The 26,097-nt window shown below is 45.0% G+C and overlaps 2 long non-coding RNA genes and 1 pseudogene across 3 annotated transcripts in view; all 3 read left to right on the top strand.

Annotated features, from left to right (window-relative positions):
- Positions 1-22,370, top strand: part of LOC140704756 (uncharacterized) — a 166,671-nt gene extending 144,301 nt beyond the window's left edge. For both annotated transcript variants that reach the window (XR_013541293.1, XR_013541294.1), the window contains one exon: positions 22,247-22,370. This is a non-coding gene — a long non-coding RNA (uncharacterized LOC140704756). The remainder of the gene's footprint in view (positions 1-22,246) is intronic.
- On the top strand, positions 1,092-1,762 carry LOC140703717 (small ribosomal subunit protein eS4-like; annotated as a pseudogene).
- Positions 5,549-7,464, top strand: LOC144586455 (uncharacterized). Its single transcript, XR_013541295.1, has 2 exons — positions 5,549-5,693; positions 6,890-7,464. It is a non-coding gene; the product is annotated as an uncharacterized LOC144586455 (long non-coding RNA).
- Positions 22,371-26,097: the final 3,727 nt, after the last annotated feature.

Here is a 26,097-nt window from a genome sequence, read left to right as displayed (position 1 = left end):
CACTTTTCTTCTCTTTTTTAAAATGTTTTTTTATGGCTTAAAGGAAGGTACCTCCAAACGCCAGATGCAGGGGAGGGGTATCAGGAGACAGGCATCTAGTTGTCTCGTGTGCTCCCAGAGGCATCTGGTGGGGCCACTGTGAGATACAGGAAGCTGGACTAGATGGGCCCTTGGCCTGATCCAGCAGGGCTCTTCTTATGTTCTTATAAGTTGCTGAAAAAGGCAGAAGCAGACACATTTGTATTTCTCTCAGAATGGACAATAATATTTAAAGCAAATTTATGTATGCTTTCTGGGAATGCTCCCGTTTTGTAAGCCTAACTAAATTGTTTATTTAATTCATGTCTGAAGCATGATACCAGTTCAAGAGTCTAAATTTAGCCTCCAGCTACTGCAGTACAGAAAAGTAAATCAAGCAAAATTAAGTAAAATAAACAAGCCCTGGCACTCATTATGCCCGATAATAATCATTGCCTGCCATCAATTTTATTCCAACTTATAGTAACTCTAGCCAAGGATTTGTAGGTATACTCTTGGAAGTGGTCCACATTTTCTTCTTCTGATGGACAGTGCAGTTTGTTCAAGACTAAAGAGGTCGGCTCTTTTCCTGGGACACACGCTGGAGAACTGAACTCAGAACCTCTAACATTTCAGCCAAATGTATTTAAGTCCCTGAGCCATCTATCCTCTCCAAGTAATAATGTTCACCTGGAAACATGCAGTGTATTCTGATGGCTTATTACCGCTTTCTGCTGCAGAAGTTGGGACAGTAGATAGACTTGAACCCTAATGCACTGAGCCTCATGGCACAGCGGTTAAACTGCTGTACTGCAGCTAAAACTGTGCTCACGACCCGGGCAGGGTTCAATCCCAGGTAGCCGGCTCAAGGTTGACTCAGCCTTCTATCCTTCCAAGGTCGGTAAAATGAGTACCCAGCTGGGGCGGGGGCAATGTGTAGCCTGCATAATTAACTTGTAAACTGCCCAAAGAGTGCTTGAAGCGCTATGGGGCGGTATAGAAGCAGCACGCTTTGCTTTTTGCTAATGCAAAACTACATCTAAGTGAGAACCACTATCCACCCTGGAGTGGAAATGGTGGCCCCTTCTTGTCAGAGCACAGCCAAGGCACCCTAGCCATCCACAGGTCCCCACAAAGTGAGGGAGTGCCTTCTGTTCACCATTTTGCTCAGGAACAGGCTCATAAATACCCTGACAAAGTCAATAAGAACAGTACGCGGTGGTTTATCGAGATTCATGGCTAAGGCCACATGGACATCCCCTTCTTTATAAATGTAATCATCATCAAGAAAACCAGTGAGCACCTGCACTTTGTGTATGACACAGAAGGATGCTTGTTCACCGAATCACACCAAAAAAAGGCAAAGTACAAGCTGTGCAAAGTAAAGATCTTCATGGGCACTTTATTACTAACAATGGTGAGACTGTTTGTCATCTTGATTGTGTCATTAAGGTGAGGAACACTATTCAGATTAGCCTGGAGACAGGCAAGATTGCAGACCTAATCACGTTTGACACAGGCAACTTGTGTGTGGTGACTTGGGACATACTGATGTGACCATCAACTGCATCCCTGGTGCTTCCGTATTGATGCCAAAGGTAACAGCTTTGCCAGCAGGCTGTCCAACATCTTTGTTATTGGCAAGTGTAAGAAGCCTTGAATCTCCCTTCCTCATGGAAAGGGAATCCATGTCCCCACTGCAGAAGAGAGGGAGAGAGAGAGAGAAAAGAGGCTGGCAGCCTAATGGAGCAGGGATAGGGTCCTCTAGAATACTTGTGCATTTGGTCAGAACCCTGTTTGTCTTCATGTAAGGAAAAGTTGAGATTCTCAGTGTGGTGTCGCAGAATGAGTGATTGTTTAGCACTCTGGAGGCCTTTGGTTGTGGGATGGAGGGGAGGGAACCTTGTCCAGAGGCCCAACTCCAGCTACTGAAATTTCCCTCTGGACTTTCCTCCCAGAGAATAGATTGACTGAACATTGAGCTTACTCGGCTATGCTGACTTTCCAATAGCATAGTTATTTCCTGGTGGAAGATATAGATCTTGTTTCATAGATATGTATGGAGCCCCACCTAGTCTTCATTTTACTTGGCTAGGTATCTTCACAGTTAGACTCGGGCAATCCCAACTCTCGGAGGCTGAATAGCTCAGTGAGTTATATTGTCTGGATTCAGTTGCAGGCTGTTGGCCCTTTGCTGTCCAACCACAGCTGTCCAGACAGTATTTGGAAGGCCCAAGATCCCTGCTCCAAGGTCAAGCAAGACATTATGTGACCTAGTGGTTCAAAATAGATCCAATGCTGGTGCCAGTCACCTTTTCCCAGCAATTTAGCATAGATGTTGAGCAGTAAAGGAGATGAAATAAAGTCTGGCAAGGAGGCAGCTTTCCCGATCCCCCTGGAGGAGAGTTTAGAGAGTGAGGTGGTGAGCCAGCTGTGTGGCCTTTCCTCCCATCAAATGTCAGAGGCAGCTCAAGAGAACATTCTGAGGTCTGTCACAAAACTAGGTAACTTTCCTGATCATCCTCTTATTTTACTGAGATTACAAAAAACTCAGCACATATCATTTGAGCCATGCACATAATATGTTGAAGTGTGTTGTCGTGGTATAATTAAAAGGTTAGTCAGCCTTGCCAGTGCAAAGGGCCTGGAGAGAGAAAGGATGGTGCAATATTGGAGGGCAGGATTGCACCTTCAGGCAGCCAGAAACAGATGATGACAGCGCTCTTGCAGCTTTAGTTGTTACACAAAAGAAGGATTTGGGCCAGTAAAGCTGCAGGACAGGCTGCACGCACGGAAATCACCAAAAACTGAAAACCAAATTTCCAGGCAGCGAAGAAGTGATACAGCACCACAATTGGAATAATGGTCATTCAGCTGAATGGGTGACTGTGCAGTGCTAGAACAGTGCGTTTAGATGGATGTATGTGCCTGTTTGTGAATGCAGCATGCGAGTAGCTTTTTCTTTCCTGAGAAATGTCTACTCCTCCAGAAAACTACTATATGTGGTGTCTAAGAATTATCTTGCCACTTCTTCCCTTCAAGGCAAAATTGCTCTGTCACAGAGCCAAGGAAGTCACACACCATTTGGGAAAAAAAAAGCATAAGGTAATGTGCCACTCAGCCAGTATGTGACCGCAGCCATTGCAGTAAGCACTGCCTGAGCCTTGCAGCTGGACACTGGCAATGGCATGGTCAGACAGCTATGGGTCAGGCGCAGCACAGCTACACAAAGGCTCTCTGCACAGGTCTCTCTGCTGTCCGTCTGTCTTTCTCTTTGTCGAAGATACAAGGGTGGTTCTAAGGCAAAATGCTAGTGCCCAGGCACACTATATTCCAAGCACTCTTTCTTTGAACCTGCTCAATAAAATGCCATCTACAACAACAGTGTGGATTTTGTTTGTTCTTGAAATTACATGATTACAAAAGTAGGCTCAAGGCCTTTCTCCTGGGGGAACATGTGGCAGGAAAAAGGAAGGAACATAAACTCCATTTTCCGTCATAATGTCAGGGGAAGGGTGGAAGAAACCCCATGGCTTGCCTTTAACATGGAGTGGGGCATGAAAACATATGCAGAGGGCCCATCCATCCATCATGAGCTCTAGGAATAAGGTTGAGAGTGGGTGAGGCCTGTGCCGGCTGTCCAATAATGACCCAGGAGGCTGAGGGTGGGCAGAATGCTACTCTAAGGGACCCAAACTACCCTCCCAGACATTACTCAGGAGGCTGAGGGTGGACAGGATTAGGGTCAGATGGATCCACGCAGTCCCCCAATCATGAGCCAGGAGGCGGAGGGAGTGGGTGGGAGCCAACCCGGCTGCCCAATGTTGGGGGAAAAGAGCCCAAGGTAAGTCCCTAAACATTACCCAACCAGAAAAGAAGGCAGGAAGATGGACAGTGAAAGGTCAGATCCTGAGCTGTGTAGAGTTGTGTCAGAGGGACGAGAGCCCCTGTGATGCCTAATATGCCCAGCCTAAGAATTGTTGCCCAAAGTACAACTCTGCACAGCTCTAGTTGCTATATTTGCCATTGATGATGAGTTAGAAGGGAGGGAAAAGGAAATAAGACGAGGCCATCCCACGGAAGGAGGGTGGCATGGCATGTAGGGAGGTAGCTAGGAGCAAAGGGTTGGGTTTTGGCAGGAGAATCCTTGGGAAATGCTTGGGAATGTGAAAGACAGCTCTGCAGTTCCAAAAAAGTGGGGACGGATCACATCCTGCAGCAGCTTGTTTGCCTCAAGGCCCAAAGTAGGCATGGTCGACGTAGTCCCGCAACTGTACCCGCTGTGGATCCTGGCCCTGGGATGTTTCCCCTGTCTCATTCAAAGCACACATGGGAAGTCATGGCTATAGCAGCCTCCACGTCTAAGGGGATCTAGAGGGCCAAGTTATGTAGCACAGCACACACTAGCAAGGTATTTGACACCTTTTCTGATTTGCGGAGCAGGTGACCCCCTACGTGCTGCAAACAACAGAAACGCGTTTTCCCCATCCGAAAGGATCGCTCGCTCTGTCACAATTCTGGTTTTCTTGTGCGCATCATTAGAGGGGCTGATGCCTCCAGGGAGGTCCTCAGGGTACGGTGTCTGCTGGAATGGCCACAGAGGATAGCCCCAATCAGCTGGAGTGGGGGAAACATGGCCCTCAGCATCTGTATGATTTCTCTCTGTTCCCTCCCATTTGCCACGCACTAAACTTACCCAGCAACCACCCTCGCCCCAGCAGGCCCACCTCTCCAGCAAGGGAAGCACACTGGATGCCTCCAGCACCTGGGCATCATGAACCCATCCAGGCATAGCGCCATTCACATAGGTGAAGGTTCCCTGGGCATTAGCAGAGACTATCATGTTAGTGGCATTTACGAGGGATTTTTCCCCTTTCACCTTTTTACAGCCGGGACCCTCCCTCAGCAGGCATTTCCCAGTAGACCTACCAAGGCTGCAGGAGGCAGGGCTGGACTCCCCAAACCTCCTCTACCGATGGGCACCAAATGCTTTTCCCTTCAGGAAGAGTCTCCCCAAAGGGGGCAGAACTAGGATTCTGCTGGAGAGGCATCAATAAAACCCATCAGTCAAAAAGACTGCGTTCGGCCAGAGGGCTTGTCAAGCGCATCACCACACCATCATCTGCCTGTCTTCAGAGAGACCCTTGCCTCCCTGGTGCCAGCAGTGGGGAAGTTCAAAAGAATTTAAAACTCAGTCCCTCTCCCTGACTCAGAGATCCCGAGTTTTGGCACCAGGAAAGCTGCCACTCTTACCATCTCTCAGAAAACAGAGCAGAGGAAAGCTACAAAAAGAGTGGAGAGGAGAGAAAGAAGGCTCCGGCACTGACAGAGCCATCCTGGCTGCGAAGAATGCTATCTATAGGCCTTGAAACTGGGGAGGATTTGTTTTTTTGTCTTCCCTTGGTGTGCTAATTAGGCACACCTGGTGACCTCAGGAGCTACTCTTCCAGAAGTTACCAATTAGTTGGCTTCAGAAAGGACGGCACCTGATTGGTTGGAAAGGCTGCAGGCCCTGGTGGAGGGAGATGGGATATAAGGCCAGCCAGAGGAAATGGCTGAGCTCAGCAGTTCTGGGCAGCAGCTTTATTCTGGCTGGAACGTGTCACCCAGCCTGCTGTTATGAGGAACTCGGCTTCAGCGCTGAAACCATGCTACTCTGTGGGGAGAGCTGAGAGGTAGGAAGCTGTTAATTGTTTTTGGAGGGAACTACTCTTAGCTGCCTGAATCTCAGGATAGGCTTTGTCCTTCAGGTTGCTTTTGAGCCTGGATGTGCTTTTGCATCACCCTGCCTCAAAGCATGACTAAAGTGGTCAGTGCATCCTCTCTGTAAGAGGCTTCACACTTCACTAAGAGTGAACCTGGAAGAGGCTAGGGGGAAAAAAACCCCAATTAAGCTGGGTGAGCAGTTCCTTTCAACTTAGCTTTGCTTGTTTATTCAGGGGAATGCATTTCCCCAGAACGGTGTTGACTTTGCTGTTAGTCTTTTGAGTACTGATTTGGTGGAATAGTTGTTCAGGTTCCTTTATTTCAGGGGGGCCCTTTGGATGGCCTTGCCTTTGCCTCCCATCCCTTTTGGGGCATTCAAGCCTTTGACTCTCTCTGCATGCAAGGCTTAGTCTGAGCTGTAGGGGGCAGCAAAGCAGTTCTCTCTCTCTCTCTCTTAGTATAAAGTTTAAATTCTTCTTACCATTAGTGGCATGGAGATAATGAAACTTTTAAAAATAGGTTTATGTAGGATTGGACAATATTATGACATTCTACATCTTTTTTTGAAAGTTATCCACCTGATGTGGCTTGAAACCAAATGAGAACTGTAACACAGTGGATGAGAACATGGTTAGGAATAGGTAAAACTCGTGTTTATCCATGTAAGGATTAAAGACTAGGAAGGCATACATGGCATCCTTTGGGTTACTTCAGATTAAAAAAGGAATAAAAGCAGCAGTCGAAAAGAGTGAATGAGAGAGTGTCAGGAGTGAAGGTCAAAGCATACAGTTGATTCAGGATTGTCAAATGGCCAAGATAAAGGTGTGATTTCCCATATTTACAGTATTCTCATCTGATAGTTTTTTCCTTGTGCAAAGAAGAAAGATCTCGTGTGCCAGATTTTAAATTTCTCTTCTGTATATCTCATTGTAATATTCTTGATTGATTGTTTTTTTGTGGATGGAAATGTCAGGGTTCTACTGCCTCCAGTGTGTTTTTCTGCTTAGAGCTGTGTTGCAAAATGCGAACTCGAACAATGCAGGTTTGTTGCCTTTAATGCTTCTGTGAACATACAGCAGAAGTATTTCAGTGCAAAAGGACTTATTCTTGGAAATAAATCACAACATTCTCATCATTGCAATTTTGTCTTCTTTTCTCCCTGCAGAACGTCTGAGATGTGCACTTTGCGTTAGAAAGCTCACTGAGCCATCAAATGCAAGCATGTGAACTCTTGGTTGAAAGAACTGGAGTGACTGTTTTATATGCCAAATGGCTTCTGCATCTGCTGAAACGTCTCATGCCTGAGAGCCATCCTAGACTGTAGTGATCACAAAACAAAACGGCTAAAGGTTTAGGTGATCACAAAACAAAGAAAAAGCAATTAACTGGAGATAAAGCAAGAAGTCAGTCGACATGTACATGTCCGCCAGCGGAATTCCTAGAGCCACGCCCCGAGAACTCTCTTTGATTAACCTTGACAAATTTACAGATTGTTGAGAGAATTCAGATGGGACACTAGTTAGGATTGGCCGAAGAAATCCTTTGAAGTTATATTCTAACTCTAAGGAGATTGTACTCTGCACTGAAGAACAGATATCAGCTGCTGACCTTGAGGACAGCGTTCCCACACTAGTCCATATGGAGGTGCTATATTTGCCAAACCCGAACTTGAAACATAGTCCAGCCGTTTTTTTCCTTTCAACCTGTGGCCGACGACCATTGGCAAAAAAAAGAGAAAAATGCCTCCTAATGAGAGACTTTCCACCCTTGATAGCAAAAGAAAAACAATCCAACACAACCGGGCTCCTACTGGCTGGAAAAATACGGGGGGGGGGGGGGATAGACAGGGCTCGCGTCGAGGAGGGAATGACTGGAGGGGACGGGAGGGGAGGGGAGGGGAGGGGGGAGAACCGCATTTGAGGTGGGGAGGAAAAGGCCATGGGCATTAGATGAGATGCGTCGAGGAGGGGCTGACAAGAAAGCGGGGGGGGAGGGCAGGAGGGACCATGCTTGTGTTGGGCCAGAAAAGGCAGGGTGGGGATAGACGGGCTTCCGGGGAGGAGAGGGGGCATTGCAGGGCACGCAACTGGGAGCAGAGGGGGGGGCATTGCAGGAGGGTTTGTGAAAGGGAAGGGGTGGGCCTGGGAGTGGAGAGGGATGGACAAGAGGGGTTTATTTGCATACTGGAGGGGAATGAGAAGACAGGGAAGTTATTTACTTGGGTATGTAAGGGAAATCAGCTATTCCCAGAAGCTACAAACTACCCCATCTCTCAGAGGTGTTCTCTTCTCTCTACCCTGAGACTCTGAATAACTGAGTGAATCCTCTTCAGGGAAGCCCATAGAAAGCATTTCCTTGACATCCACCCAGGTAGGGCCTGAGATATATGTCCCCTGCACCAATATTAAATTTACCTCATCAGTGGCACTTCCTGAAATGAGACAATACAAAGGCTGCTTATTTCCTTAGCTGATGGGAAGCGATAGTGTCTTCTGTGTTATTGTGAATTCCACAGGCTTTTGTCTTCGCCTTTTAGAGAGGGGTGCTGTTTTAAAGCTGAGACAAGAGAAAAATTTCATGTACCCGTCTTATGTGATTTGTTGGCAACATCAGGCTTGGCATCGTCGTTATTTGGGGGGGGGGGTTCATAGTGCGCCTTTTATTATGGAGAAGCATTTCAATTACCCGTTCTGTGTGATTCGGTGTCTAGGAAATGACTTCCATGGCCTTTCTTGAAGAGAAACAGTCAATTCTCTTCTGTTGAAGGAAACTATCAGTCTTTGCGTCGTCGCATTTCGGGGGAGTGGTACGTCCTTAGGCGCCTTTCATTTTGGATTAGGCGAAGTATTTCCTCTACCCGTCTTGTGTGATTGGTTGTCAAGGAAATCCCTTCCGTGGGCTTTCCTGAACAGGAGTGGTGATTTCTCTTCTGTTCAAAGACAACATCAGGCATGGCATCGTCGATATGGGGGTGGGGTTCATAGTGCGCCTTCTATTATGGAGAAGCATTTCCTTTACCCGTCCTGTGTGATTGGTTTTCTAGGAAATGACTTCCATGGCCTTTCTTGAAGAGAAACAGTCAATTCTCTTCTGTTGAACGAAACTATCAGTCTTTGCGTCGTCGCATTTCGGGGGAGTGGTACGTCCTTAGGGGCCTTTCATTTTGGATTAGGCGAAGTATTTCCTCTACCCGTCTTGTGTGATTGGTTGTCAAGGAAATCCCTTCCGTGGGCTTTCCTGAACAGGAGTGGTGATTTCTCTTCTGTTCAAAGACAACATCAGGCTTGGCATCGTCGATATGGGGGAGGGGTTCATAGTGCGCCTTCTATTATGGAGAAGCATTTCCTTTAACTGTCCTGTGTGATTGGTTTTCTAGGAAATGACTTCCATGGCCTTTCTTGAAGAGAAACAGTCAATTCTCTTCTGTTGAAGGAAACTATCAGTCTTTGCGTCGTCGCATTTCGGGGGAGTGGTACGTCCTTAGGCGCCTTTCATTTTGGATTAGGTGAAGTATTTCCTCTACCCGTCTTCGGTGATTGGTTGTCAAGGAAATCCCTTCCGTGGGCTTTCCTGAACAGGAGTGGTGATTTCTCTTCTGTTCAAAGACAACATCAGGCTTGGCATCGTCGATATGGGGGTGGGGTTCATAGTGCGCCTTCTATTATGGAGAAGCATTTCCTTTACCCGTCCTGTGTGATTGGTTTTCTAGGAAATGACTTCCATGGCCTTTCTTGAAGAGAAACAGTCAATTCTCTACTGTTGAAGGAAACTATCAGTCTTTGTGTCGTCGCATTTCGGGGGAGTGGTACAACCTTAGGCGCCTTTCATTTTGGATTAGGCGAAGTATTTCCTCTACCCGTCTTGTGTGATTGGTTGTCAAGGAAATCCCTTCCGTGGGCTTTCCTGAACAGGAGTGGTGATTTCTCTTCTGTTCAAAGACAACATCAGGCTTGGCATCGTCGATATGGGGGTGGGGTTCATAGTGCGCCTTGTATTATGGAGAAGCATTTCCTTTAACCGTCCTGTGTGATTGGTTTTCTAGGAAATGACTTCCATGGCCTTTCTTGAAGAGAAACAGTCAATTCTCTTCTGTTGAAGGAAACTATCAGTCTTTGCGTCGTCGCATTTCGGGGGAGTGGTACAACCTTAGGCGCCTTTCATTTTGGATTAGGCGAAGTATTTCCTCTACCCGTCTTGTGTGATTGGTTGTCAAGGAAATCCCTTCCGTGGGCTTTCCTGAACAGGAGTGGTGATTTCTCTTCTGTTCAAAGACAACATCAGGCTTGGCATCGTCGATATGGGGGTGGGGTTCATAGTGCGCCTTCTATTGTGGAGAAGCATTTCCTTTAACTGTCCTGTGTGATTGGTTTTCTAGGAAATGACTTCCATGGCCTTTCTTGAAGAGAAACAGTCACTTCTCTTCTGTTGAAGGAAACTATCAGTCTTTGCGTCGTCGCATTTCGGGGGAGTGGTACGTCCTTAGGCGCCTTTCATTTTGGATTAGGCAAAGTATTTCCTCTACCCGTCTTGTGTGATTGGTTGTCAAGGAAATCCCTTCCGTGGGCTTTCCTGAACAGGAGTGGTGATTTCTGTTCAAAGACAACATCAGGCTTGGCATCGTCGATATGGGGGTGGGGTTCATAGTGCGCCTTGTATTATGGAGAAGCATTTCCTTTAACCGTCCTGTGTGATTGGTTTTCTAGGAAATGACTTCCATGGCCTTTCTTGAAGAGAAACAGTCAATTCTCTTATGTTGAAGGAAACTATCAGTCTTTGCGTCGTCGCATTTCGGGGGAGTGGTACGTCCTTAGGCGCCTTTCATTTTGGATTAGGTGAAGTATTTCCTCTACCCGTCTTCTGTGATTGGTTGTCAAGGAAATCCCTTCTGTGGGCTTTCCTGAACAGGAGTGGTGATTTCTCTTCTGTTCAAAGACAACATCAGGCTTGGCATCGTCGATATGGGGGTGGGGTTCATAGTGCGCCTTCTATTATGGAGAAGCATTTCCTTTACCCGTCCTGTGTGATTGGGTTTCTAGGAAATGACCTCCATGGCCTTTCTTGAAGAGAAGTAGTCAATTCTCTTCTGTTGAAGGAAACTTTCAGTCTTCGCGTCGTCGCATTTCGGGGGAGTGGTACATCCTTAGGCGCCTTTCATTTTGGATTAGGTGAAGTATTTCCTCTACCCGTCTTCTGTGATTGGTTGTCAAGGAAATCCCTTCTGTGGGCTTTCCTGAACATGAGTGGTGATTTCTCTTCTGTTCAAAGACAACATCAGGCTTGGCATCGTCGATATGGGGGTGGGGTTCATAGTGCGCCTTCTATTATGGAGAAGCATTTCCTTTACCCGTCCTGTGTGATTGGGTTTCTAGGAAATGACCTCCATGGCCTTTCTTGAAGAGAAGTAGTCAATTCTCTTCTGTTGAAGGAAACTTTCAGTCTTCGCGTCGTCGCATTTCGGGGGAGTGGTACATCCTTAGGCGCCTTTCATTTTGGATTAGGCGAAGTATTTCCTCTACCCGTCTTGTGTGATTGGTTGTCAAGGAAATCCCTTCTGTGGGCTTTCCTGAACATGAGTGGTGATTTCTCTTCTGTTCAAAGACAACATCAGGCTTGGCATCGTCGATATGGGGGTGGGGTTCATAGTGCGCCTTCTATTATGGAGAAGCATTTCCTTTAACCGTCCTGTGTGATCGGGTTTCTAGGAAATGACTTCCATAGCCTTTCTTGAAGAGAAGTAGTCAATTCTCTTCTGTTGAAGGAAACTATCAGTCTTTGCGTCGTCTCATTTCGGGGGAGTGGTGCGTCCTTATGCGCCTTTCATCTTGGATTAGGCGAAGTATTTCCTCTACCCGTCTTGTGCGATTGCTTGTCAAGGAAATCCCTTTTGTTTTCTTTCCTGAACAGAAGTGGTGATTTCTCTTCTGTTCAAAGACAACATCAGGCTTGGCATCATCGTCAAGGGAGGGGAATGTTTTATAGTGCTCCTTTTATCATGGAGAAGGGTTTCCTTTACCTGTCCTGTTTGATTGGGTTTCTAGGAAATGACTTTCATGGGCTTTCTTGAAAAGAAATGATGCTTTTCTTCCCCTGATGGATGTTATTATATATATATATATATACACCTATATATTTTGCTTTCCTGTGGTGTGGTAATCTAAATCCTGACTGTTATTTTACTGGCAGTCAGAAGGAGAAACAAGGGAAAGATGTTTTATCTGTATTTTCAGAATAATGTTGGAGAGATGAAAATAAAAACTTTTCTTTTACATTCTCCTAAATCCTGAAGAAGGTAGTTTATTAAGGCTAGCTAAAACCATATCTGTGGCAGATTGTTCAAACTGTACAAATGAAAGGAAGCGTTCCTGCATGGCAACACATTGTATCTGCCCAGGAAACCAGAGTCTGTCCCCTGCTTGCCCACGAGGGAGCTCTATGCGAAAAAGTAGGATGACCCAGGAAGGGACAGGTGGGCTTCGACAGTGCGTCAGGAATTGCTCCTGTCATGCTTGCTCAGGACTGAACACCTGCCACAGCAGGGTCTTTTGGATCAATGAGCTTCTCAAGATTGGGAAGTATTAGAGACTCCTCCTGGTACCTTTTGTCTCATATCCTGTCTCTTATGTCTCATCAATAAATGTTACATGAATAGTGCTTAACCCAAAATTACTGGTGTGTGGTCTTCTCGGTTGCCTGACCAGGGCCTGCCTCAGTCCATCAATATTTTTGGTCTCTGACCCAATAAAATACATGCATGTAATATTTAAAATAAATGGAAGTAATTGAAACATTTCAAGATAGCTAAAACAGAATAAGTTAATAAAATTGATTCACGAGACTTTTTTTATGATGGGAATTAGGCAGAGGTCAAGAATTATTTTGTATTCTTTTGGCAGAGAATAGGAATTTGGCCACTAATTCAGTAGTTATCTTGTTTGTGTTGCTTAATAAATACTTTATATAACAAAGCAGAGTCTTAACTGGGAAGACATTCATTAGAGGCTTGAGAAATTTGATAGGCTAATTCCTGTAAAGATTACACTCAAAGAGGACGTATTTCAATTTTACTGTCGCTACAAGGATACAATCTGTTTTCATAACTTATGGCGGAATGACGCCCATCTAAAATTCCGAATTGGAGACAGTTAAATCAGGCTTTTGAGAAATCGTGCCTGTATTTTGGGATAATCAAATTCTCCAAATACCTAGCGCTTTGAGAAAAATTAAAGTTTAGGCCAAAATGCAAGATGAAACATGTTTTGCGAGCCATTGAAATTGATTTTCAGTATTCTATGTCCCTAATCTGCTTTTCTAGGGTAGAGTTGGCTGCCTTGGGTTCCTGGGCATAAAGAAAGTCCATCGAGAGCCCTAATAGATGCAGTTTGGCTGGAAAAGTGTTAAGCCATGAGCTCTTATGTACCTCTTTCTGTAAAAGGTTAAGATATCCCATGGCGGAATATCTGAAAGCAAAGAGCCAAGCACTCCATTCTTGTGATATGAGGCCAGTCTCTAATCGTAATGTATCTGCAGGGGCACATCTTGGCATTCCAAGGATGGATCTTAGAAAAATTGAAAGCGCACTCTCTATACTTGTGTGAAATACTAGAATTTAAGTTGGTATTTCATATAGCAGTTGGGGCAGAATCTTGAGCTTAGAAACTTGGATAAAGGCTGGCATAAATTGCCCCCCCACAATAAAAAAAAAATACTCAAGTGAGCTTTCTGCATGTGCTTGGCTGCTTGGATTATGGACTATCTGTGGGCGGCCCAGAAAAGTTTATGGTGGAATATAATACCTAGATACTTCAGCCATTTTACTTGCTCAATGCATGTGCCATTAATTGTCCATTTTCTTATTGTTACAGACTGAGCAAAAACCATAATTTTCGGTTTTGCCAAATTTGTAACCAATTGATTGTTCTTACAGTAGGTCATACATATATGAATAGGCCGTTTAAGGCTTATTTTCGATAGTGACGGAAGAACAGCGTCATCTGCATAAAGCAATAGGGGGCATTTGATCTCTGCCAGTCTAGGAGGATGGAAGTCTGTTCCAAGACACCACCCAAGCAGATCATTTAAATATAGGTTAAATAATGTGAGGGCTAATATACAGCCCTGTTGAACCCCCTTATTAGCCTGAATAGGCTTTGGCAGATCTCCTTCTGTACCACATCTAACATGAAATGCGGTACTCTGGTAAAGACATTTAATGAGATATAGGAGTCTCTTACTGTCAGGACCCAGTTTCCTATGAGGTAGAACTTGGTCGGTCGGACAGAGAATAATTGGAAATCTGAGTACCCCTATGCAGCTGGGTGAGTCCTGGTGACCGCAGCCAGGGCGTACAACAGTCTACTACTTACAAGTCTGCCCTAAAAAGATACTTGCTGACCCTTAAGAAAGCTCAGCATGAAGTTGCACATGAGCTTTGTGGTCCTAAGATCTACTTGGCTCAATTAGGTAAGACTCAGTAGCTTCATGTGGCCTTCCTTCTCCCTCAAGGTATACTTAAGACAGCTTCACTGTTCAAGAAGCCAAAAGATTTTAGAATTGATCTTTTTATTGAAAAAATATAGATTTACAGAATAAAGTCAGTTTGATGCAAAAGCATAGCAAATAAGTGTTTTCAAGGCTTGTTACAAATTACAATTAAGACAAAAAATCTTCTTTTAATTACAATAGCTCTAAAAATCTCTAAAAGCTTCCTTAGGGTAGGCAAAAGGCCTAAAGCCCCCTTTCTCTTCTTCATTGACTCCCTACATCTTCCCCAGTCCTTTCCCTGCACGGAGCAGCAGGCAAAAAGACCTAGAAAAATCTATGGTTCCATCCAAAAAGGAAAAATAGGAACAAGATGGAACACTGCACATGGCGAAAGTTCCTTTTTCTATCTTCTCAGCTCCTCCTGTCGTCTTGGTCTTCCCACGCTGTCATCCGATCATGGCATAAGGTGATAGAAGCTGTCCCCTCCTTCTCTTCTCTCGAGAAACAGGTGTTGTTTTTGTCAATCCATTGTCTTCTCCGCCATAACAAGTGTCTGGTCTTCTTATTTTGTATTGGCTTCAACAGTGGACCCTCGACTTACGGAATTAATCAATATTGGAATGGTGGCTGCAGGTCGAAAAGTCCATAGGTCGAGAGTCCATTTTGCATAGGAATGCCTTGAAAACCATTTAATCCGTTCCAGGCCAAAAAAATAAAAAATAAATCCCGGGCATTCCAAAGCTGCACCCGCTGCTCTCTGTCTCCGTCCCTGGTGCCCTCTGTCTTCTGTCCTTGTGTGGAGAGCAGGCAGAGGGCACCGGGATGGGAGACAGAGGGCAGCGTGTCCAGCTTTGGAAGCCCAGGAAGCCGAAAGCTGCTCCGCCCCCACTGCTGGCTTTCAGAGGGCACCAGGGATGGGAGACAGGGACAGCGAAAGGAGTTGTGAATCTTGGAAAGTGGAAAGCCAGCAGCGGGGTCGGAGCGGCTGAGAAACAGGCAGTGAGCACGGGTCACTTTTGGATTTCCATGCTTCAATAACCCCTTTGCTATCCCTGTCTTCCATCCCCACTGCCCTCTGCCTTCTGACCCTGCGGGCACCGGGGATGGTACGCAGAGGGCAGCAAGGGAGGCTTTGAATTTCCCGCCCTTTCCCCCTGCCTTTTGTAAGTTGAAGCTCCGGCTGCAAGTCGAACAACAATTTTGTGGCATGAGCTTTTCGTTCCTCGAAATTTTTGTAAGTAGGGACCTTCATAACTCGAGGGTACACTTTACCGGCCTAAAGGAAAAACATTCCCACAGCCCTCTGGAAATACATTCCCATCATACAAAATCTTTCATACATAGAACCAATATGGAATCCATTTTACATTGTTCCCAACTACATATCCCATCTTCAGTACATGATTTAAACCACATAATCTGATCCATGACATTTATCTATCGGGGCTTTATATAATTTTAACCATAGTACAGTGGTGCCTCACATAACGAGCGCACCGTTTAACGACGAATCCGCATAGCGATCCGTTTATTGGGATCGGTAATGCAATCGCATACCGATGTTTTCTATTGCTGAAAATTACTTTGCGACGATCGGTAAGCGTTTCGCTTACCGATTTTTGCATAGCGATTTTTTAAAAGCAGCTGTTCGGCGGTTTCAAAATGGCCGCTGGATGCCCAAAATGGCTGCACACAGCATTTTCGCGCCCTGCCCTCGCTTACCAGGGCACGAAAATGGCGGCCAGATAGGGAAACTTCGCTGAATGGTGAGTTTGGGCCCCACTGAAATGCATTAAACAAAGTTTAATGTGTTCTAATAGGTTTTTCCGTTCTGTATAGCGAAGTTTCCCCATAGCGATGGTTAATCCGGTACAGATTAACCTCGCTATGCGGGGCACCACTGTATATCTTTTGGGACAGAATCAAAGGCTGATTTTAGTGTATAAATGTGGTATAAAGCCCGTTACCATAAGAGGACATACATATATTTCTCTGCAAGATGGCTTAAAATTATACCATCATTGGTTGCTGATCTACCCTTTCTAAAGCCTGCCTGTTCCTTCCCCCAAATATTTTCCTCCTCTATCTGAGTAGTCTTTGATTTAAATGACTGCAGTACAATTTGCCCAGCACAGAGAGTAAACTGATTTTCCTATAGTTGGTTGGGTCTCCTCTCTCTCCTTTCTTAAATATAAGTATTGTTATGGTTTGAGACAAAGCGGTGGGAAATTTGCCTGAGTTATGAATATGGGTCAACCAACAGAGGTGCCCACCAATCCATGTCAGCCTTTAGCATTTCCGGGAGAATGGCATGTTTTCCCAGCGCCTTGACTGATTTCATGCTTCTAATCTGGCTTTTTGTTTCAGTCATTGTGACCAGCCTCCACGTAGGAATGTCATTTCAATCTATAGTTGGGAAGAAATCTACAGTGGTGCCCCGCATGGCGACATTAATCCGTTCCAGGATTAACGTCGCTATCCGGAAACATCGCTAAATGGAAAGAAAAACCCCATAGGAACGTATTAAATCCTGTTTATTGCGTTCCTATGGGGCAAAAACTCACTGTTCAGAGAAGATCCTCCATAGGGGCGGCCATTTTTGCCGTCTCAGTAAGGGAAGAATCCGTCCAGAAAATAGCGGGTGGCCATTTTGGAACCGCCGATCAGCTGTGTGAAAATGGGGATTTTGGAAGGACTGCGGGGGCGGGCTCCCCCGCGGTCCTCCCAAAGCCCCCGCCGGCATTTTCACTCAGCTGGCCAGCGGGCGCTTCAGAAGGAGCGCGGGGGACGGCTTCCCTGTGCTCCTTCCGAATCGCCGGCCAGCACTCTCGCGGCAGGTGCTTCTGAAGGAGCGTGGGGGAGCCCTCCCCCACTCCTTCCAAAGTGCCGGCCGGCATTCTTGTTGTGGGTGCTTCCGAAGGAGCACTGAGGAGCCCTCCCCCCGCTCTTTCCGAAGCACCAGCCGGCATTTTCGCGGCAGGCGCTTCCGAAGGAGCGCGGGGGAGCCCTCCCCCGCATCTTCCGAAGTGCCGGCTGGCGGAAGGAGCGGGGGGCGGGCTTCCCCTCCGTCCTTCCAAAGCGCCGGCCAGCATTTTTCCCCAGCTGGCCAGCGGGTGCTTCAGAAGGAGCGTGGGGGAGGGCTCCCCCGCCATCCTTCCAAAGCGCCCGCCTATCAGCTAGGGGAAAATGGGACCTATGGGGAAAACTTGCAAAGATCTCTCTCTCTCTGTCCGTCTCTCTCAGCGTTGCTTCCAGGAGACTGCTCTTTTATTAACATTACAAGATCACATGTAGTGACAGCATTACAGATAGTACATATGGTTCAGATGGGACAATGGTTACATCATGTTATTAGGGTTGGAGATAGGAGAATGGTTACATCATGTTATTAGGGTTGGTCTGGGGAAAGCCATTTAATCAAGCTCTCTGACTGGCCAAAGGAAACGCCTCTATGGCAAGCTCTCTATGATAATGAGAAAGAGGAAGAATGGTGACACCTCCTCCCCTCAGAAGCAGCCACAGGATGCTAGGAGTGTTTTCTCTACACTACAACACCCATGTGGCTTAGCAACCTTGGGAATGGCACCCCCACACAATATAACACGTGTTTATCAACTATGAACTTCTCTGGATTTTCAGGAGATAACAGGAAGAGAGATTCTTTGGCTTTCTCTAAACATAGAATCAGGGTGGTATCTTCCTTCGCTTCTAAAATAAAGGAAGTACAGTATTATTAGAATTTTTCAATATGACCACCTCAGCCATTTCTACTATCTTAGAGTTTTCCTCTAACCTGGGGCATCGTTCAGGGTTTTCCAGGGGTGAGTGGAATTTCCTTAACTTGTGCAAAGCATTCATTTAAGGTAGGGTCTTCCTTTTATTCTTTGATGAAAGATAGATTCTTAAGGTTTCTCAGAATAACTAGATCAGCTGTCTCTCTCACTTCTCTTATTGCTGGAAGATTTCCCTCATTTCCCTCAGTGGCTTCAGTTTGCCTTCTCTGAGAGCGAATTGTCACAAAAATACTCTGCACATGCTCAGCTAAATCCTGACCTATATCTCATTGGTATTTTTGCCATGGGCAGCACCACTATTTCAGAACCAATCCCTTTAATAGAAATATTTTCATCGTCTAACATATTTTCCTTAGGGACTATATCATGGTGACATATTGTAACTTGTGATCAAGAATCCTTGAGCGCTAGATACGTATTATTATTCACATCGATAACATCATCGGAGCTATGTAGAAGATTCAGATTACATTCTATCAGAAAGCACTGGACAACCCTGGTCACAGGGGGATCTTGGATCTCGGACCCTTCTGTTACTTGCATTGCTATGGCAAAAGCTCCACAGTAGCTTCAACTGCTGCATTGGTTGTTTTATTATGCTGTACACAAAACACCACCTTAGGGGGACTGGAATCTCCACCTTTATGCTGATTTCAATCCTTAGTCTTTTGAGTCTCACACTGAGCCCAAAAATGACCTTTCTCCCCACATGTATAGCACCATTTACTGGCCTTGGGTTCAAAATAAAGAGCCTTGTTAACTTTTCCCTCATGACTATTAGGTTTCAGATAACTGTGGTCTGGAGATGAGGGTCTGTCTCCAAAATGGCTTCCAGTAGCTTGGGCACTTCTGAGGTAATCTCTACTGGGTGGGGGTCCTCTCCTCCTATCATCCGACACATTTCCAACAATTTTACCTCAGAAAACTGAGGATCTCTAATTTCACTAAGGGAATCAGCAAATTCTGATGCCTGTAATACATTTTTAAGATGTTTGTCCTTGACCAAATAATGCAATTCTCCTGGCAACACTGAATAAAATTGTTCTAAACCAACTACATTTTTCATTTGGACTAGAGAAGTGACATTCACGTTTCATCAGTTTGTCCAAACATTAAAACAATTTAGGCCCTAATAGGGCATAAGATTCTTCAGGCTTTTTGGTAAGGGCATGAAATTTTCTTCTAAGGTGTTCTGCATTTATGCCAAATCTAGAATATACCATTTTTCTATATGCCTCAAAATCTCTAGCTTGCTCCAAGGCATCTGATAATAAAACTCAGCTAAATCTCCACTTATTTGTATGAGTGGAGATTTATCATCCTTTCATCATCCTTAATCTCAAAGTCCCAGCATGCTCTCTCAAATGAAATGAGGAAAGATTCAGGGCAATCTCCTCTCCTATATTGGGGAAATTTCTTCAGATCAATTTTTGAGAGATTTCCCTCACTAGTTGTTGTTATTATTACTATTATTATTTTGAGTAGCAATTTCTAATTTTTTCGTCTCTATTTGAAATTCCATTTGTCTTTTTTTCTTTCTGAAATGCCATTTCTCTTTGTCTTAATTCCATTTGTCTGGCCTCGTGCTCAGCTTTCGCTTTTTCTCTAATTTCCATTTCCTTGAGCCCTAGCTCCTTAGCTTTCTTTTCAACTCTGGCTTTTCCCCTAATTTCTAATTCCATGGCTTTTTCTCTGAGTCTATAGTCCTTTTCTAGTTTCCATTTCTCCACATCTAGGGAGCTTTGAATAATTTCCCTTGAGAGTTCCTCAGGTATTTGAGGGTCTCCATTCCCATTCCCCTTAAACTCTTGAGGATCACTTTCCTCCATGATTGGCTTTTTACTTCTTTTGGGTAGCATAAGTATGTACTTTCTTAATAAAAGGAACTGATTTCTATTGCTGAGTTAGTCAGGCCTCTTTTTAAAACACTTTTACTGCTGTTTTCTTTTTCCCAGTATTTTTCTGGGGTATTATGTAGCTCTCGCTCAGCAGCTGAAGATGGCTGTAGTTTCTCTGGCAGCACACACAAGCCACGATGTTTCATGGTCTGAGACAACCTTCTTGCCTCCAGACACAAAAGAAATTCTAGTTTCAAGCCTCTGCTTTTTATTTTCTTATCAACTCAGATCCGCTCTGACCCTGTCTTCCACTTTTTATCCACCAGTGCTCCCTTCTCTCTCAGAGCCTTGGATTTCAAGCTAGCCCACTCGGTCTTTCCAAGCCTGAGGTAACACACACACAAAAATTTTCCCTTTAGAATCAGTTCCCTATCTTTAGTTCCCCCAGATCTGAGTTCAGACGCCCTGCCACTAAGCTTTTCCACAAAAGATCTAGTGGGTCACCCACTTCTTCACCACAGACCTCTGACTAAAAGGTACCCACGACTCCAGAAAAGTCACTTTTAAATTTTGGCTTTCCTGGATTATTTCATATCCCGCCGCTGGACACCAATTGTGCCATTTGCCCTTGTGGTGCCTGCTTGTCTTTCCCTCACAAAAGCTCATGCCACATTTTCTTCTCGCTGACACCAGTGGATTATCTCAATCCACAATATAAATTTCGTTTGTCAAAACACTTGTCTTGTGAACAGAAACAGACCTTATTTATTGAAGTGAGGCAGATTGAATAATAACAGAAGTTCTTCAGGTATACATTATACATAAGGAAATCATCAACCGTTCTCTCAGTACATACTTCTTTTCTCTTGTTATATCATTATCACCTTCTCTACCTATTTTGCCTAACCAGCTCTCTCTCTCTCTCTCCGACTAACTAGCCCTGACTCCTCCTTCTCCCACCAAGCCTCATGTAGCTGCTGACTCCGCCTCTCCACTCCACTCATAGGTTCATGCAAATCAGCTCATGAATATGAATGGCATGAATGACATGGGAGATTGTCACAGGCACCGACTTCAGGACCTGTCTTTTTGCACCAGACTTTGACTGTGACTTCATCATCTGCATGGATGTGTCAAAGGTGGGACTGGGAGCCACAGCGGGAGTCTACACCCAGTGACTCTGATCTGCAGGAGACTCCAAGCTGGTGAGCAACGTTTGTCCGCCATTGAGAGGGCATGCCTAGCTATCATATGGATGCTGCTAAAGCTGAAGCCCTGCATTTAGGGAAGGAAATTCATCCTCTGCACCAACCATTCCCCTTTAGTGTGGCTATGAACTATGAAATCCAATAGCAGCAAGAAGGACACCGATTCTGCAAGACTTTGACTTTGAAATCCACAGCATAAAAGGGATCCAGAATGTGGTTGTTGGTGCCTTATCTTGAAGGCCAAATGACTAATGGGTGGATCAAAGTTTGCAATATTGTATAACTGTTCTGTTTGTGTAATAATAATGGAATATGTTTAAAGTGCAGTGTTTGCTTGGATGTTGATAAACTCAGAGGTGTGTATAGTGATGGTAAAAATAATGGTGAGTATCAATGTAAAAGTAATGTAATTTGTATTAATGTCAGTAATATAAGAGGTTAATATATCTTTATTGATGTAAGAGTAATGTAATGTATCCTTCGTGATGTAAATAATGTAAGAGGTTAGTTTTTGTTTTCTTCCATAAACCTTCATTTGTTTATGAGGGCAAACTGTTAAGTTCTCCCTCTTAAAACAAGCTTATTAAGGGGGAAGGAATTTGCTGTCCTCCCAGGTCATGAATATTCATATGATATCTGTACAGGCCAATGGGAGTGCTGGAGGGGTGGAGTCACAAGCTATAAGATACTCAGCAGCACCAGGAGGAGTTTTAGTTAGAGAGAGTGAGGAAGAAGATTCAGAGTTGACAGAGTTTTGGGCAGGGGAGTGGTGGTTGAGAGTGGATGAAGGAGGATTTTTGTTAAGAGTTAACAACATTGCTTGAACTATCATCATCTGTAATAATAAACAATTTCTATTGGGTTATTTTTAAAATGACATATGGCATGGACCTCTGTCATTAATGACAGATAATGTTGATGTAATCAACTGGTGGCAGCTGAAAGACACGTAGCGTGACTTCTTAGTTTGGTCAAACAATCAGGGGCCACGTGGGAATCATGACAGAGCTCATCAACAATTTGAAGCTTCATTTTTATTCTCTGTCACCCAGAATTAGGAAAGTTTGACGACATTTATTTTGGCAGCATTGTCAGCCGGTGAGGTGGGCAGATAAGACTGAGGGAGGTAGAAAAACGTTGCACTGTACCAAGGGCGAGGATGGCAGGAAGTCAGGGCGGGCTCTGTTTTGTCCGTCACCAGGCGGAGGTCGGGGCTGCTTAGCGGCATGAGTTTCTGAAGTCATCTGTGTTCCGCATCAGAGAAGTACGAAGCAAAGAACAGTCAGAACTGCTCCCTGAAAAGACACCTTTTCAATTAGAGGCAGGTAAGCCCGGGTGCTTTGGATTGTGATTTCCACCAACGTTCATCCAAACAACAGCTGGCGAGTTCCAGATTGAGGAAGGCTATGTCGGGGTGATCCTTCCAAAGGCTGGGCTGATAAACAACTCAGTAACCTCTAGCCCTGCGTAGCTACCATCCGGGGGGGGGGGGGAATCTGTGGGTCAGGACAGAATTTAGAAACAGGAAACATAGTTTCATGGACGTGCCATCTTCTCATGCAGTTAACAGCAGCATGTTCAAACTCATTTTGGTAAAGTCCCTTTCTGGGATCAAAATCCATCGATCGGTGAAATAAGAACGGAGAGTCAGGGAATGGGAGAAATCGGCTTATGAAGGGACGCTACGCAGCCTGGTGACCCTACATCAGTCTGAACCCTTGGCACTAGTGATCTCTGCGTCACAGAAAGATTAACTGCTCAAAAACCAAGCTCCGTTGTGTGTTCTTCTCAAAATCCAAAGTTAGCAACTAACTTCAATACAAACTCCTTCATGAATCAGATTTCATCTCTTGTTATGTAGGTATGAGGAGAGCTCTCTTCCAAAGAAAAGCACACACACACACGCACACAAACAGGTATGCAGATATCACAGTGGAATTTCTTTACCCCATCGCCTAGTAAAACATGGTCTCATTGGGTCCCTTAACATATCTCACAATGCCCTTGTGAATCTGCCTAAGATGCTGCCAGCCCGATTTCACTAAGCCTCCCTGAAAGCCTCCGCCAGCTCTTGCTGAAAGAACAGTACTTTGGTGGCAGATGGAGTATGATTTGGAGATGTCTAAATATCGCAGAGATGTCTCGATCCATAACTGGTCCCAGATGAGAAAGGTTTGTGCTGAAAAAGGAGTCAGAAACCAGAATCTAACTCCATAGGGTCTCTACAACTGACCAAATTTAGATTGCAAACTAAAGACCTAGTATAAGATGGAGGCCTCCCTAAAGGAAGCCTTGAGTTCACAAGAGCTTAGCGGGACTGTTGAGGACAAGACATTTTGGAGACAGCGGACACATAGGGTGGCCAGAAATTAGAGGTGACTTGACAGCATGGAACAGCAGCAACTGCAGCAGTGAATCCCAAAGGATGACTATTTGCAGTCCTTATGGAACTAGGACAAAATAGTTTAAAGTTCTTCTACCGGTAATAAACGGGAAGTACTTCTAAGTGGGACGGAACCCCTGGCTGTGGAGCCAGAGGCTAGGAGTTCAATTCCCCACTGTGCCTTGTGGGAGAAAAGCCATTTTGGGCAAGCCAGATGGTCCCAGAGTTCCCTTCTTCAGGCTACACTGTTCTGTGTCCTGAGGAAGGGAACAGTAAACCATTTATTTATTTATTTATTTATTTATTTATTTATTTATTTATTTATTTATTTATTTATTTATTTATTTATTTATTTATTTATTATTGGATTTCTACCCCACCCCTCTACACAGAGTCTAGTCAGGGCGGCTTACAAACAGTTATTAAACGTCATAAAAATATTCATCATCTAACAATCACATAATTAAATCAACAAATTTAGAAGTTCAAGATAGAGAAAAAAGAAAACTAAAGAAGAAAAGAATCAAGTGTTGACTGGAGGGAAGGCCTGCCTAAAGACCCAAATCTTTAAATGACTCTTAAAAACACCCAGCGTGGGTGATTTCCGACAGCAAGGTGTTCCATAATCGAGGGACCACTGCCGAGAAGGCCCAGTTTCTTGTTCTTTCTTTCCTCTCTCGGCGTTAGGCCCCTCAGCTATCTTTCCTGGCTAGAACAAGTGACTCGGGTAGATCTAGGTGGGAGAAGGTATTCCACCATGTATTGAGGTCCTGAACTGTTTAGGGCTGTCCACCGATTCCTAACTCCGAGAGCCTCCCCAGGAGGATACTGTGGTCGACAGTATCAAAGGCCACTGAAATGTCAAGGAGGACCAACAAGGACATATTGCCTCCCTCAACAGGTCATCCAACAGTGCAACCAGTGCCGTTTCCGTACTGTGGCACGGCCTGAAGCCTGACTGAAATGGGTCCAGGGCATTGGTTTCATTCAAAAGGACCTGCAGCTGATCGGCCACCACCCTCTCCACCACTTTGCTAAGGAAAGAAACATTGGCGACGGGCCTGTAGTTGCCAATGTCGTCCACTGCCAAATTTGGTTTCTTCCTAATGGGCCTAATGAGTGTCTCCTTGAGGGCAGGAGGAACTTTGCCCTCAAGGAGAGACCCATCAATTATCACAGTGGCCCATGCAGTTGTTATAGGCCTGGCTGCTTTGATCAGCCAGGACGGGCAAGGGTCAAGGGAGGAGATGGTGGCCTGACAGCGATCAAGCGCTTTGTCCACCAAATCTGGTGTCACAGGCTGAAAGAGCGCTGGACATCTCTGCTCCTCCACTGTATTTTTAAAAAAGGAGAGAGATCCTGGCGGACGGTCTCCACTATAGAATTTTAAAATGCTGCAAATTGGTCAGGTGAGATATTAGTGGGAGGCCCATTTCTGAGTCCCGGAAGGCTAGTAAACTCTGGAAAGGGTAACCATAAACTGGAATAGATTTCATGATATGTTAGTTGGTTAGATAGTTAATTGGGGAAAGCGCTTTGCCTGTATGCATATGGGGAAGGACCACAGATGGTCTCACCCTCCTGAATACCCAAGCGAGGATGGCACTTGATGTGAAGGAAGAGGCAAGGAAGAGGTCGGGGTTACCAAACCTGTCTTGGTTTAAATCTCTTTTCTTAGGATTTTTTTGTAATTAGAAGAAATGCCTTAATGTCATGTCTCAAGCTAACCTAGTGCAGAGCCCTAATGCAGAGTAAAAAACCTCTCAAGGAATAAGAAAAGAGAGGAGTGGTTTCTAGGCTTTATGTAGAGTTAGGATTCAATACCATGCCAGCTAAGAGTATAAGACAGCTGGTCATCCTTTGTTCTGGGCCCTCTGCTGTCTGGGCACCTACAAAGGCATTTGTGATTTTTGAAATAAAAATAACTGCTTTTTTGTAGGGTCACAAAATGAGAAGGCTGATAGGCTAAGTGATCATCAGATAATTAGGATAGCAAATAGTTTTAGAGAGAGAAGTTAAAGAAGTCAGCCACACACACAAGGATGTCTGCCAGCAGTGCTCCTGATGGGCGACTAGTAGAAGAGTTAGAATAAGACTGCCCTGTCCCCAGGAGGACTGTGTTTTATTAACCTTACAAGCTCGCAGATAGTTGACAGTACAGTGCTGCCTCGCAAGACGAACGCCTCGCGGGATGAAAAACCTGCAAGATGAATAGTTTTTGCATTTGCTGTGGTGCCTCAAAAGATGGCTTCTTCTATGGCCGTGCTTCGCAAGATGATTTTTCCCCCAAGACCGATACCTCAGAAGACGAAAATAATTCATTCATCTTGTGAGGTTCCCATAGGAATGCATTGCAATGCATTCCTATGGGAAACTGCTTTTCACAAGACGAACATTTCGCAAGACAGCACTACTCGCGGAACGAATTACTTTAGTTTTGCGAGGCACCACTGTATACAGATAGCTGACAGAGTTCAGATAGGACAATGGTTACACAATGCCATTAGGATTGCCCCAAAGAAAGGCTTTGAAGTTAGCTCCCTGTCACTATGAGAAAGAGGAAGAATGGGTAGCCACGCCACCTCTCAGAAGCAGCTGTGACGCCATCCAGGAAGGTGTTCTCCACTACTGCAGAATCAGAGAACAGCTTAGCCACTTTGGGGAGAGGC

Source organism: Pogona vitticeps, chromosome 2 (assembly GCF_051106095.1).
Source record: "Pogona vitticeps strain Pit_001003342236 chromosome 2, PviZW2.1, whole genome shotgun sequence".
NCBI classification, from domain to species: Eukaryota; Metazoa; Chordata; class Lepidosauria; order Squamata; family Agamidae; genus Pogona; species Pogona vitticeps.
Note: the sequence above shows the minus strand (reverse complement) of the source record. Positions and strands in the feature narration are given on the sequence as shown.